The sequence below is a fragment of the Carassius gibelio genome, chromosome B11 (assembly GCF_023724105.1).
Source record: "Carassius gibelio isolate Cgi1373 ecotype wild population from Czech Republic chromosome B11, carGib1.2-hapl.c, whole genome shotgun sequence".
Lineage (NCBI taxonomy): Eukaryota > Metazoa > Chordata > Actinopteri > Cypriniformes > Cyprinidae > Carassius > Carassius gibelio.
Genome location: NC_068406.1, coordinates 19,871,348 through 19,887,239, shown reverse-complemented (window position 1 = coordinate 19,887,239; position 15,892 = coordinate 19,871,348). Strand labels below are relative to the sequence as shown.

Here is a 15,892-nt window from a genome sequence, read left to right as displayed (position 1 = left end):
ATTTACGAATTGCCGTGAGATCGAGTTGATATGTTCTGACACGGATATTTAGACAAATAGATATTTCTGGGCCACCTTGGTTGAACTTATTTCAGTTCATAGAACTATGTTTTATAAAACCTGAGTTATATTATTTATCAATTGATTGAGTGAGTGATTGAAATATAATTTAAAAAATATGCAAATTATGAATATTAATATAATTAATAATAAAAATGCCACAAACTAATATTGCCCAAATTTAAAACAACTTTTTTGTAGAGGCTTTGAAAACCAGATTTGAAAAGGTCCACAGCCTGATGGCTTTAGGAATGAAAAGCTTGTCTCTTAATGGCTGCTGTTGTTCAGGATTCAGGATTTAGATTGTTAACATATTGATCTAAAAGTGCCTCACCTTGCTTTGCCTGTTTTTTAATGGCATCCATCGATAGTGTGACCTTCATGTATACAAATGGCTCAGGTTTGTAGAGGGCAGAGAATGGATTATTTCCACTTATAACTATAAATCCAACCTAACCTCGGCCTTTAGGTGTCAATCAATGCACCAAAACTCAAGCTAAGACTCTTCGATCCACATCTGAAATAATAAGCCATACAGAACGACTGGGCTAGAAGAACTGAAACGAAATTAGCAGGAAAATTAAAACAGCGGAAGATATTAAATCATTTTCATTCCATAGTGCAATGGTAGATTTCTGCATTAGTGTCTATGGAAGTTTCTTACACTTTGAAAGAGCTGAGAGTTCAATTTTTATTTGCATTGCAACAATGCAACTGTTTCATAAGCCAGCTCTGATAAGGAAGTGGAGTGTTTTAAGCAAATGCCTTAACTGCACACTATGAAAAATGAGTGCAGGTCGAAAGATGTCAGTAAGTGATGTAGTGTGTAAAGTTTAAGAGAGTGCCGCATCCAGATCGGAACCAGGAAGAGGAGTGAGTCAGGAGATGTTGGTGAGCTGCAACGCTGCAAGTAGGTCAGGACTATTCCTGGTCTCCCACCATATGTTAAGAGATGTGCTGAGAAATAGAAAGAAAGAGAGACTGATAAACAGACAGAGAACTAAGGAGAAGAAAGTAAGTCTGCATAAGACAGACAGTGAGACAGGTACAGAAAGAGAGAACTTTGAAGTAAATGATGGCAGGGAATCAGTCTGTAAATGCACCAGCTGGCATTGAACACCAGCCAGACTCCTGCCGGGAAGTTTGACCAGAATGGACCGAAATCTTTGGCCCACCTGCAAAATATTTTCCACAAAAAAAAAAAAAAAGATTTTTGTGCTTGCTCAGTGTGCAAACTGTGTGCAAATGAGTAAATTAAATACTATTTATAATACTCTACAATTCAATTATCAATATAATATAATAATAAATGACTCAATTAGTGTTGAAACTAGAAATCAGTAAGTCTGTGTTGAAACTATCTATTAAATAAAACGAGTTATTAATTACAGTATTAACATGAATAATTATTATAATATAAGAATCTTATTTACATCACTTAACTAATATTACAATTTATAGTTAACATATTTATATAATTCGATCAATAATAAAAAAAAAGACAATAATCAATCAGTCCATTTGAGTTGGAACTGTCAATACAATATATTACTATATTAACATTAATATTAATTATTGTAATTTGAGAATAGTATTTATATAATTTGATAATATATTTTTGATTGCAAAATGAACATTAATATTAATTATTATAATATACAAATGCTTTTGACAATTTGACTAAATACATTTTAATATAATGATTCATATAATCTTTTTGGCATGGAACTGTCCATTTAATTTTGTAAAAATGTTTATTTTAATTTTTTTTTAAAAACTATTTTTTACAATATTAACATAAATAGAATTTTATTTTTTTAATAATATAAGAATTGAATTGAACTAATAATATATATTTATTATAATAACAATAAATCGATTGATTTGTGTTGGAACTACTTAATTAACATTTCCACAATATTCTGGTTTATCTTAATGGCATTTGCTAAGCTGCCACAGGACCTCATAGAAATATAATTTAATAAACAAACAATTGAATTTATTGATCTATATTTGAGTACTTGAAGAATTATTTTGTCCGTTTTAGGTCTATCCAAAACTTGCCTTGGGATTTCACTTGGGATAGTGCTTAAATTGGGAAGATTGTACTAGATCAGCTTAAACGTCCCACTAGTAACAAGTATGAGAGGAAAGCATTAATGTATGTGGCCCTCTTCCTGTAAACCGCCTACTGTTCTGGTCACCTCTAGTAGTAATTGAATGTAGGGGATTTAAAAATCCAATAAAGAATGACAAGAAACTGTGTGATCACTTTAAAGGGGAAAGTTGAGACCAGTGGGGATACTGAGAATAGGTGTGCATGGGCGGTTCACCCACTGTTAATCCACCGCCAGAGATAGAGAGTTATTCAATTAAACAGCACACTCATAGGCATCTGTGTGGGGAAAACCACTTGAGGGATGCCGCTGAAAACAAATGAAATATCGATGGCTACAATGACTTTGGCATTATTTGATAGAGTGGAGATTAAATATTGGCTTGATTGGATTTTTTAATCAAATCAGAGTTCAGATTTTGGACTTGCATGGTGCTCACAAGGGTGAGTCATGTTTGAAAGCCTTTCTAATGTGTCCACTGACAGCTCTCAGCATCAGCTGAAATCTGGGGGAACCGGAAATACATTTTTATTACCTTTTAAAGCTATAGTGACTGTGAGTCATTAGTGCAAGTTTCTCTGAAGAGGCAGGTAGGCAGTGCTTTCACAAAAGAATGGAGAGAAGGCAAGGCCTCCATCGTGCTGTGATCAGCTGATCATGTTATCTATGGGATAAAGACCGCCGCCTAGGAGGTTTGAAATGAATGGAAATGAGTCTAAATGAGTCAAACTGGTTAAAATAGATGAACTAATTACAAAGTTCAGAAGCATTCATTTTGGTTACATCAGAACTGAACTTAAATGGTGGATGTCAAATGATCACCCCCTCCCCCCAAAAGACTATTAATGTTTCACAATCAACAGTTTCTAGTTATAAGTTGAAGATATACGGCACAAAACATTTCATGTATTTTGTGTAATTTATAATTTTCAAGCAGTTTAAACACACTCAGTTTGTCTAATGTTTTAATAAAACAGTTTTTTTTTACTGTAAATACTTTTATTCAACAAAGATGTATAAGATAAAGACTTTTACATTGTTTAAAAAAGATTATATATTACTGTTTTATTAATATAGATTAATATTTTCATAATAGTACTTTACTGTTTGATCAAATAAAATGCAGTTTTGGTGAGCATAATAGACTTTAAAAAAAAGTGCTTTAGTAAAAAAATTGTAAAACGATTAATCGTGATTAATCGCATCCAAAATAAATGTTTTTGTTTACATAATATGTGTGTGTACTGTGTATATATAAATACACAGATATACAGTATATATTTTTGATATATTTACATTTATATTCATATAATTTATATATATCTATATATATATCTATATCTATATATATATATATATATATATATATATATATATATATATATATATATATATATATATATATATATATATATATATATAAACATAACATATTATTCTTACATATATACATGCATGTGTGTGTGTATTTATATATACAGTACATAATAGATATACACAGTACACACAAATATGTTTTTTGGATGCGATTAATTGCAATTAATTGTTTTACAACACTAAACAAATCTTACTGTCTTTAAAGTTTGAACAGTAGTTTAAATATAGTAAATAAAAAATATAAATAATCAACAATATTATGTATTGTTTATTTGCTGATAATTTATGTTAACTGGTTTTTCACAAGTTTCACCCAGAAACCATACAAATTTACTGTATACTGAACAACAACAACAACAACAATAATAATAATAATAATGCAAAGTGGGTTGTCATTGTAAAAATGGGTGGGACTAGCAGAAAGTTTGGAAAACAACAACAACATTATACCTTTAAATTTTTAGTTGGTGTGTGAGGCAGAAATTCCAGACTGTACCTTTAAAAACAAAATACTTTGAGCTTTAGTTACAGTACTCCTCCATGTTTTTCTTAGTTACAACATAGCTATGTTTATGTTTGTATTTATGAACTGTTCACTGAACAAACACTCTAGTACTGCTCTGCATTAACAGCAGGTGAAGCATGTTTCTCCACAGGATTTTCCTTTCATTCCTCTCAGCTCACAGGGAGTAATTAAAGTTCCAGAGACAGGAGGTATATTAGTGTCATGACATTTTGGCTCAAATGATACAGAAATGAAAAGTGACCATATACACAGAATCCATTAGCAATGCAACATCAGGTCAAAGGAGGTTCTGGGGGCCCAAGGGATCTAGAAAGAGCTCTTTTTAAACATATTTTGCTTATAGTTGGTGAAGTCTTCCCATTAGGTTTGTTTTGGTGTGTAGACACCAGCAGGTTTTTTCAGTTTTTACAACTTATGTAATAAATGTATTTTGGCACTTTCTAACTACAGTTGTGCAAAATTAAAGGCAACTTGGGAAGAGTAAAATGTTCACATCAGAGTTGGATCAATATAAAAAATTTGGCTTCGGCCCGATACCAGCCTCTGGTACCTTGGTATCGCTTCCTATGCCAACCAAAACAGCCTCCGTAGGCCCAAGAAATGAAAATGATGCTGGAAATAGGTTTAATAATTCAATGTCAATGTGTTGGGTTCAACAAAATTGCATTTGTACAGCAGCGCTCACAAAAGTTTTATAGTTCTCAACACAAACTACATGCTTCAAAATGTAGTAAACTATATATATATATATATAATGCATGTATTTATGTATTTGACTTTTTATCTGTGAAATGTATTTAAAAAACATATTTAATAAATCATATGATTAACCATTTCTTTATTAGCTTGATCTGCTTCAAGCACATTGTTGCTGGATCATGGTACAAACATTTCCTTGACAATATTGTACTGTGGTAAATTTTTGAAACCAAAAAGTATAAACTGAAAAGTATATTTTAGTACCATTACCCAGCCGGCAACCATGTACACAGAACACAAGAACTCATTTTGTTGTAGAATTAAGATGATATGAGGGTAAACAATAAAAAAGGTGAAGAAGAAAAGAGAGGATAATTAATTTAATATAAGTGGTGGAATTTCATACATTCTTTAAGCAGCTAAAAACGTCCAGCAGCGTCTGCCTTAGAGAAACTTCACAGGTATAAATCAAAGTATAAGACATTTTCTTTGTTAGGTGACCTGTTTTTTTTTTTTGCCTTATTTTATGCCTTATCCTGAGCCATACAGTGCATGCATTTAATAGGAGCCCCACTTGTGAAGGTGTAATCCTTAATGACACCGCTTGACTGCTTCTACAACAACCACTTCACCCTTCACAGTCCATATGGATGGATCCATGTGAAACATGAGTGCTGATTTTAATCTCTGCGTTTGAAGCAGACTCACAAATGTATTAACGAGAAAGAGCACGGATCACAGCTCTCATTAAAAACCCGAGGTGATTTGAGTCTATTATTGAGAGTAGCATTTGGATGAATATCTTTCCATTATCACCTACGGCACTGATTAAATCTAATTCAACTTTCAAATCTTTTTACTCAGAGGTTATTTGCTGCCAGATAAATTGTTATATAATAAAACAAATAGAGTATCTAAGATATAGATAGATAGATAGATAGATAGATAGATAGATAGATAGATAGATAGATAGATAGATAGATAGACAGATAGACAGATAGATAGATAGATAGATAGACAGACAGACAGACAGATAGATAGATAGATAGATAGATAGATAGATAGATAGATAGATAGATAGATAGATAGATAGATAGATAGATAGATAGATAGATAGATAGATAGATAGATAGATAGATAGATAAAATCAATACTGGAGTCCCACACTTATATAAAGGATGGCTGTTCTTTTATGAGAGAGAGAGAGAGAGAGAGAGAAAGCCTGAGGGGGAGATACAGGTATAGAAAGAGAGAGAACAGAAGCCATGCAGGATATCGTTAGTTATTTCCTCAGCAATTACTGCAGAAGATTTCACAGAAAGTTGCTGAAGTGTACAGTTCCAGCCAGGGTCCCCCATACTTTTCACCTTAACATCTGTTTAGCTGTAATTTGCTAGTTTGAGAAACTGGCAACAACAGTAATGTAATGCAAGTGCAAAAGATTGGCAGACAAGTGATTTTTTTTTAATCTCGCAATTCTAAATAGTGATTAAAAAGTTACAATTAACCTATGTTATTAATTTATTTATAGGCTATATTTTATTCTGAGGCAAATATTAATATAATAATAATTATTACCAATTGTGAACTCAGAATTCACATAAAATTTAGAATTGTGAGACGTAAACATTTTCAGAAATTTTCTTAATTTCTTTTTTCAGAAAGGAGTTTTTCAGAAATGAGATATTATATACTAGCATATGCTACCAAATAGAAGTCTGTATAAACCAGATTTTTCCTCATTTGTTTTCAGCAATCACATCTCGTTCCCAGTATTTGTTTGTTTGACTGTCAGTGAACAATGAATCATTCTAGTGAGTCGGTTATTTTGCGTGAATCAGTTAGCGATTCAGACACTTTAAGCGCTGGGATTGTTTGGAGCCGTTTTTTCTCATAGTCAAACTGAAGCGATGCTTCAAAACAGGGGGTGAAAACATCACTGAAATCAATATTCATCTATTATAGATGGAAGCAGACGTCGACATCGTCCTGTCGATAAAGAAGGCCTTCGTTTCTTTTGAACACCTGCTGCACGTGGAGCTTGTGAAAGACTCGCGAAACTAACCAGGTAATATGCCTGTTTATTCAACTAAAAGAATTTCAGTAAACACGAAAACACTACAACTACTTTGACATTACCTGTCTGAAGGTGCACCCTGACATACTATTTAAATACAGTGAATTTAAATACAGTAAATGAATTTCAAAACTACTGGCTAATGTAAGTTTGTTATGAATAAAATGGCGATAATCAAGTGGTGAATCGGTGTGATAAGACTACAAGGACGAACAGATCAATCATATCTACACATGGCATGAATTTACAAATCTGTTCTTCTATAGCCAATGATTGATTCATGAATATTTAATTAGTTACGTGCTGTAGTCTAGGAACATTGGCTGTAGGCTGTGACCTTCTGTTCCTGTCCAAAATGTTTAGTGTAATACCAAATTGGTTGCCTATTGTGTGTGTGTGCAATATTTTTTAATATTTTTGTACAATTTGAAAATATGATTTTAAATTGAATATTTTAGGGTGAAAATTTTATGTCGGAATGAATAACATGAAATAATGATTTAAGTCTCAAAGTAGCCTAAGGTTTTTGTTTTATAGGGTTTAAAATATGACCTGCAGACTGTTTTGGGGTCAATGACAAATAAGAATGATCAAAATGAGCAGTTCTGTATGCATGTTGGTTGCATACATTTAAAATTTAAATAAACAAATAAATAAATAACATTTTGGTTGAAGCACTTCAATTATAAAAAATAAAATGCCTTAAATACAATAGCATTACCTCATATTTAAAAAATTTTTTGCTAAAAATTCTCCTATCAATACAAATATCATGAATAGTCATGAAAATTAAGAGGTTTTCATAAAGTTACTGAACATACACACATTTTTTTTTTTTTTTATGTCATGACTTTTACAGGGTCATTAGGGTCTAAAGGGGTCCTCTTTGTGAGTTGTGGTTCACTTGTCACAATACAACACAATGAAATGACTTCCTTGCAGGTTGACAACCCTATCCAAAACAACTTGGTGTCCAAAATTCAGTAGATTAGTAATATTAGATAAATATTAGTAATGTTTAAAATTTTTAATGCAATAGTAATAAAATATCACAAGTGACAAATATTTAATCAAATAAATCTTTTTCATTCTTTTTTTTTTAATTATTATTCTCCGGGAAGATACAGCACCTACTATATCAGAATAACTTGTGAATTTTTGATTGCTGTACTGAAGTCAGTTTTTTAAATCATTTTTATTGGATTTACAAATAGCTTAATAGATCTGGACAAAAAAACAAAACAAAACACCTTTCCAGTCACTGACCATTTAACAACAGCCTGCAAAACGTATTGTTGCAGATAAAGAGAATCAGATTTGAACCGGATGACAAGAAGCCTAGTTCAATTTCCTTCTAAATTAGGGAAATATATTTGCATCTAATAACTCATATGAACATAAAAAACATGTGAATACTTTGTAAAGTCAGTATTATCATATAATCTGAAATACATCACTTTTATTGTGAACCGCTGTTCAGACTGACTTCAGCAACCTGTTGATGCATCCAATCCTGTAACTTCTAGACCCAAAGAAACATGACAGGACTACTACTAATTGTTTACTAACAATGTAAGCATCACGTCATTTACATTTGCGAATTAAGTAGCCTATTTACCATGCCATGAAATCATTACTAAGTCCTGGTACTAATTTTCTGGTGCTTCTTAGTACAGGCAAAAAAGAAGGCATGTTGTTACAATGAAGGAAAAACTAAAAATGAAAGAATATATTGGATAACAGTATTAAAGCTTATGGCAAAGATGGAGGTTTTTATTTAAAACATAACCAGAGGCTTGTTTTGTTGATATTAGGCAGTGTTTTTCAAATGGGATCAATAATACAAAAAATGAATACTGAAAATGAACAGAATCTAGAGTAGCACAAATCAGTGGCTCTGTACAGCAGTAAACCAATTTTTTTTTTTCAGAGACTGAGCTTCATTTTTTGTTTTGTGTCATTAATTATGCAGATAAATTGCTGTGGTTTGTTTGCCGGATTGTGCAAAATGCCATGGAATATGGGGAGCCACATTCTGCGTGTCTTAGGTAATGTGACTGAAATTGGAATACTGTATGTCTTAATTAGATTATTCCTATTCTGAATTTGACTTAATTAGGTTGAGGGTAATTAGAAAATGCTGTTTAAATGGAAAATCCTCATTCATTTATGAGACCAGTAGACATTATTACATTATTGCAGCTCCTAAAAAATTAAGTCAGTTGTTTAAAAACACAGCATTTAAATGCTCTGAATAACAGAATCTTACAAATACTTTACCTTAAGCTTGATCCAGTTGATAAAACTGAAGTGTAACATACGATTCCACTTCTGGTACTTAAAAAAAAAAAAATATAATTACACATGGATCCATATATAATTACATATATATAAAAAAAATACAATTAAAAGTATCATGAACCTACAAGAGAGAGGAAAATAAAATTTTAATGACCTTCATTTTAGATGTTTATTATTATTATTTATTTATTTTTTGTATGAAATCATGTTTTAGCCACAGAACAAAAAATAAAAAAGGTAACTGTGATCTCACAATTATGACTTTTTTCTCGTGTTTCTAAGAAAAAAGTCTGAATATTGTGAAACTCCGAATTGTGAGGTCACAATTACATTTTTTAATTGAATTTTGTTTTTGTATTTTTAACTATGGCAGAGTTTATGGTATAAATTGTTTATGGTATAAATGTAATAAATTGTATTTGTCGACCAATATTGTTTTTTTGACTGCCGATGCCAATATCTTAGAGAGCAGGGTGGCCGATGGTTGATATAAAGCCGTTATATACTAATATATTTTCTATTTTAATTATTATTTTTATTTATTTTAATTAATGTTTGATGAACTTGAACGATTAGAAAATAAATGTGTAAAATAAACAAACTTGTACTTTAGATGACAACTTCCTGATTCTATAATTCTATAAAAATATTTTTCACAAATAAAGAAATATTTTTTAGATATATAAACAAAAAGAAAGTAAACACTGTAACCAGCCAAGTACTGAGTATTCTGGGAAGTTTTTGTGCATTGGGAATCATATTTCTGTTTAACCAAAGCCAAGTTAACTCATTTTACATGCAGCACTCAGTAAAAATGACATGAATATGACTGCGCAAATACATAAATCAGCACAGTTTGAAATCACACGTTTAAAGTTGATCGAGCGTCTCCAGTGAAGCTGACCTCTCCTTCTGTCTGGATTCATTTCACATGGATCAACTGTCACGCAGAGCACACGCAATCAGGCAATATACAAATGCACACTTCACAGATCTCACAGCTGCATTCGACGAAGTCTGCAAGGTTTGTGAAATTAAATTTTCATAAGTCATTTAAAGGTTTGTTTAAATGATATGCACATTTGCTGAATGCTGACAGAAAACGAGAAAGTATTATGTTTGCCTTTTTGTTACTAATATTCTAAAAGCAACATTTATAATATATGAAAAAGTTATATCTAATTATTAGACTGACATCTGTATTAGGCAGAACTGAATGATGACCGATAAAAAATGTCCTAATATCGACCGTTATATCAGCCTTGGCGATATATCGTTCGGCCACTAATAAATTGCAAGATATAGAATTTCGAGCTGTGAACTTAGAATAACAAGATTTTTTATCTTGCAATTCTGACTATTTTTTTTTTTTTTTTTTTTTTTAGAATTTTGAAAAAAATTGTTCTGTATTGTTCAGAAGAATTGCAAGAAAAAAGGCCGGATATAAAATCATAATTGCAAGAAAAAAATCTGAATCGTGAGAGAAAAGTTCACCATTACCTTGTTCATTTTTTATTCCATGGTGGAAATGTGCTTCAATAGTTTTCAAGAAATCCAAAGGACATACAGTATGCATACATTCTATATTTACAGGTCATCAATTCAGACATACACACTTTTACTTTCCAGTGAGCAGTCCAAAGCCATTGGAATCGTTGGAAGCTAAAGATAAGGATTGACTGACAGTGTAAGTAAGAAAGTGAGAGCGAGAATGCTCTGAATACACTTTTATTTCCAGTCCACGACATGGACATTATATCATTCCCCCATCTTCTGATGAGGGCTGCCATTGCTTCCATTTACTGTGACCTGCCAAGCACATCTGAAAGGCTTTTCACACAATAGAAAGGCTCTTTTCTAAAAGAACAATGTATAACCTATTATTGAAACCTGTGAGAGCGCAGGTCACGCACACACATTGTAGTTTATGATGGTGATGAATGTCAAAAGCATAGTGTGGTCACATGCAACAGAAGTCAGCCTTAATGAAATTGTCTTGATATCGTTATACTGTTTCACTTAGACATGTTTATATGTTACACAGAAATATGAGAAACTGTGTAACCTATTGATTATATGGGTGAAGCACACTTATTTTGTAAACCTATTTGTTTATTTATTAAAGGGGGGGGGGGGGTGAAATGCTATTTCATGCATACTGAGTTTTTTACACTGTTAAAGAGTTGGATTCCCATGCTAAACATGGACAAAGTTTCAAAAATTAATTTGTACGTTTGAATTAATTAATAATTAATTTAAAAATTAATTCTGGTTTGTCACAAGTTTCGGAAAGTTTTTTTCAAGTATGGCTCTGTGTGACGTTAGATGGAGCGGAATTTCCTTATATGGGTCCTAAGGCACTTCTGCCGGAAGAGCGCGCTCCCGTATAGCAGAGCACTGAGAGCACAGACATTCACTGATAAGAGCGAGAGCGTCACGAAATGTCACAAAAGAAGTGTGTTTTTGGTTGACAGGGCAAGACAACCCTGCACAGATTACCAAAAAAAAACAGCATTAAGGGACCAGTGGATGGAGTTTATTTTTACAGAGCATCAACGGAGTTGTGCAAGTGTTTTTGTTTGTTCCCTGCATTTCGAAGATGCTTGTTTTACAAACAAGGCCCAGTTTGACGCTGGATTTGCACATCGTTTATTTCTTAAGGATAATGCAGTCCCAACAAAAAAGGGTCACGATCGTGTGTTGGAACCGCATGCGGTGACTAAAACTGCTTCAAATATCTCTGTGTTGTTAACTTAGCTTTCGGCGCGTAAGCACATCAAGTAAACAACATGCGATGTTGTCATCAAGCTGCACTTTCCACATGTACAGCTTAAAAATAAAAAAAAAGACATAATGGGGAACTTAGTCATTTTCCAAAACCGCTAAGCAAATATATACAGTTTTAGTACATACCACATAGAGACGCCTTTGCTGATGCTGCTCTTGTTAAATTTCAGCCTCTGGATCTGATTTTGGATCATAAATATACGCTGAATCTGACTGTTAGCCATGGTTTGTTTTGGTTGGTTTTGTCCTCAAGGTAATGTCACAGCTTCCAAACGCTCTCAACGTAAAAGCCTACTCGCGCTCGTGATTCTTTAGCTCCGCCCACACGTCACGCCTCCAGCCGGTCGTGTTTTTCCGGGAAGAATCGGTACAGACTATTTTTCTCTTATAAATATAATAAAACTAAAGACTTTTTGGAGTTATGAAGGATGCAGTACTACTCTATAGGTACTAAAATTTTTTACAGGATATTGAATGAAAACGAGCATTTCACCCCCCCTTTAATTTGTTGATTACGATTTAGTATGATCTAATACACTAAGGGGGAAAGGTTTGTTTTATTTTAAATATTTAAATTTAATTTATTTATTTATTTATTTACATAAAAAAAAAAAAATCAGGAAATGAGTAGTAGATTTACTGCTTACTAAATTGGCAGCAGGTACATATGGGGGTATTACAGTATATAAAAGTTGAACACAAATTGTGCAAATTAACATTCAGTTACGGATGTTTAAACCACATGAATCTTCAGTTCCCCTTTTAATTTGCACCTTAATCAGCGCTAAGATTTGCATCAAATTCAGACATTCACCTTTCCTTTCTGATGTTAAATTTACCACAAAATTGACACCTTCATACAATTGTGCACCAGGAAACTAACAACAGGAACCTCTGCTTTCACATCCTGTGCAGTAAGACTAATTTAATAATCCTTTTCCCCCATGCTAATAGTTGCTTACTGTTTGAGGTGCTACATTTGACGATGAGCTGTTTAAAATTTATAATGTAGTAATGAATGAAATCTGGAAGTTTTACAGCATTGCCATTCATAACTCCTCTTCGATGGCCTCTTGGGAGTGTCCACTCCAGAGTCTTGCTAATTTATGAATATGCTAAGAATTTGGACATTCTGCTCTTACAAGGCAGGTATGTGCAGCATGTCGCGACATAAAATACTAGCTTTAGCTGATTTCTCTAGTCTTTTATTTGTTGTTCATATATTGGGAATGAGTGTAATTGAAAGGCATGCATTTCAAACATGCATGCCTTTCTGCTGCAATTTTGGTAATCAACCTGTAAGTAAAACAGGTTGATTACCAAAATTGCAGCAGAAAGGCATGCATGTTTGAAATGACAAGGCTTTAAAGTAGAGCTGGAAGATATGGCAAAAAAAAATAATATATATATATATAGAAATTTGACCAATTCCCAAATGCCAAGTTTAATTGGAAATGTATTAACAAATCTGATAGATATCCGATTAGAGAAAACTATGATTTTACAAGGTGTAATCGTCTCAAATCCAAACTATTTCCAAACCACAGAGGAAACGTTACTACCTATGTTTTGCACAAGGTCATCCTGATGTGAAGAAACCATCTGTCTCCATGGTGTTAGACACTATTTCTACATTACTTTCCTTCATAGAGTGCTCTCACACATGAGCGGTTAATCAGGTGCGCCAATCCTGTGTTCAGACAATATTGGCTTAACTTTTCTGCTATTGGTGTAATGACAGTGTATCTGATCGGATGCATGCATCAAAAGTTTTATAAAAAAATCATGATACCTTGATTTAAGAAAACATTTTATCTTCAAATTTAACTTTTTGAAGCTTTTTAAACCCTGTTTCCCAAAAAAGCATATTTGTTAGTTTCATCTTACCATAGAAGCCAATCCCATTTAAAGTTACAGTTGTGTCTGATGACTGAATATGCAAGATTTTGTTTTTGGATGCATTTTTCTTGAAACCTTCCTGAACAACATTTGGTGATGTAAATGCCGTTTCATTTTTAAAAAAAAATTCTTGGGGTTTCTCACCCGAAGCCTCAACTAATTTCTGCACTTCTCCTTGGAGAGTCTTTGGCCACTCAAACTCTCCTCCTCACTGTCCATTAAAACGATATAGACACACGTCCTCTTCCAGGCAGATTTGTAACATCTTTAGTTGATTGTAACTTATTAATTATTGCCCAGATGGTGGAAATGGTGATATTCATTTAGCTCTTTTCTTAAAGCCACTTTCTGTTTTGTGCAGCTCAACAGTCTTGTTCTGTACATCAGAACTATATTCTTTGGTTTTACTTCTTGTGATGGGTGATTAAAGGAATTTGGGCTTTTTGTGTTCCTCAAGGTTGGACAATTTCATGCTCCAAGTCACCCTGCTAAAAAATAAATAAATATGACTGGGAATAAACTTCAGAAATATTTTACTTTTAAGAATTTCTAGGGGTGCCAATAATTTTGGCCATTGTGCTGCATTGGAGAAAAACATTTATTTCATAATGTGAGTTTCCCCCACTTTCCATTATTTTACTTCAATGAAAGGTTAGAATGTTGTGATTTTTTTATTTTATTTTTATAATTCAAGATCAAAATGATAAATGATGCTTATATTTACCAAGGCTGCCAACATTAGTAGAGGGCACTGTAGTTGCTTTAGAATCAGCTGTGGGCACTGAAACTGCAGGGGATTCATTAGGGAGTTTACCTAATGTACATGTCACGTCAGAGACTTTGATTTATCTCCAGTTCTTTGCTTGTTGGGTTTAAGACAGCGATGACTGTGAGTTGTTTTGTTCCTGACCTATTTTATGTCTCCTAGTTTAAGATATTCTACCATAAGTCATGTTTGTAAGAATTTTATTGGTCAGGCTTGTACTTTGTTGGTGCATAAACATGGTTAACATGATATGGAAGATTAGGTTTATTGCAGATTTGAAGAAATGCAATGTTCCTTGATAGTGAGTAGCTAATAATTTTATGTCTATATAATCAGAATTCAGCTGTTTATTGAAAGCTCAAAGATTAATACGTTTTCCAAATTATGTTTTCTTCTTTTTTTCCCCCTCATTCCTTATTGAGTTGGTATTTGGAATTTGCTTCATAATTAGTTGTTGTAAACAGTTAAAACATGGTGTTTCTACAGTTTTCAGAATTAACAAAGCAATTGATATGGAGGAACTTGTATGCTTGAAATCCTCTGTGCAATCTGCGGTTGTGGACGAGCACAGGCCTGAGAGCATTGTTAGTATGTGTTGACCGGATTAAGTTGAAGGCAGTGAGGTGTGGAAAGAAAGTGGCTTTTGTGGTAGTGGGAATGTAATTAATTAAAATGCTTGTAATGGGTGCACTGCTGATTATAATGACAACACTGATATTCAGCCAGACAGTAATCTGAAGGGAACATCGTCTGGAAAACCACAGCATGGATTTATGCGTGCATGACCTACTTGTGCATGCACACCTCTAATTGTGTGTTCTTTGTTCCTTGGATCCAATTAATGGCTGGAAACCATTTAAGATTCACTCTGTTTGAGTCTTGTGTCGATTTAGTAGCTAATGCATTAGCGGATGAGTGAGAGTGACTGAAGTTTTAGGAACGGAATAAAGAGGTTACAGGCTTGTCCTGTCCATTAGCATCTAATGAAATCAAAACAGCATGCCAACTTTTACTTGCAAGCAGATGCTGTAAACACTGAAAAATATGGGAAAATCCAGTAAAAACACAGAAAATTAACCAAATAAAAGTGAATGGACACTTTCTCATTTCAATTCAATTTTTATTGAATTAGACAAAATTGCTTGATAAATAATGAAATTATATGATTATAATTTATTCCAGTAATGACAAAACTATATTTTCAGCAGTCATTACTCCAGTTTTCATGATCCTTCAGAAATCATTCTAATATGATTATTAGATGCTCAGAGAAACATTTGATA

General features: G+C 32.9%; 1 protein-coding gene across 2 annotated transcripts in view; it reads left to right on the top strand.

The window, feature by feature from the left end:
• The first annotated feature begins 6,655 nt into the window (after nt 1-6,655).
• Nucleotides 6,656-15,892, top strand: part of LOC127968008 (chemokine-like protein TAFA-1) — a 156,734-nt gene continuing 147,497 nt past the window's right edge. Inside the window, exon 1 of one of the 2 annotated variants that reach the window (XM_052568839.1) lies at nt 6,656-6,847. The gene's annotated coding sequence lies outside the window, so the exon portion shown is untranslated. The remainder of the gene's footprint in view (nt 6,848-15,892) is intronic. The other variant, XR_008155872.1, reaches the window with a different exon arrangement.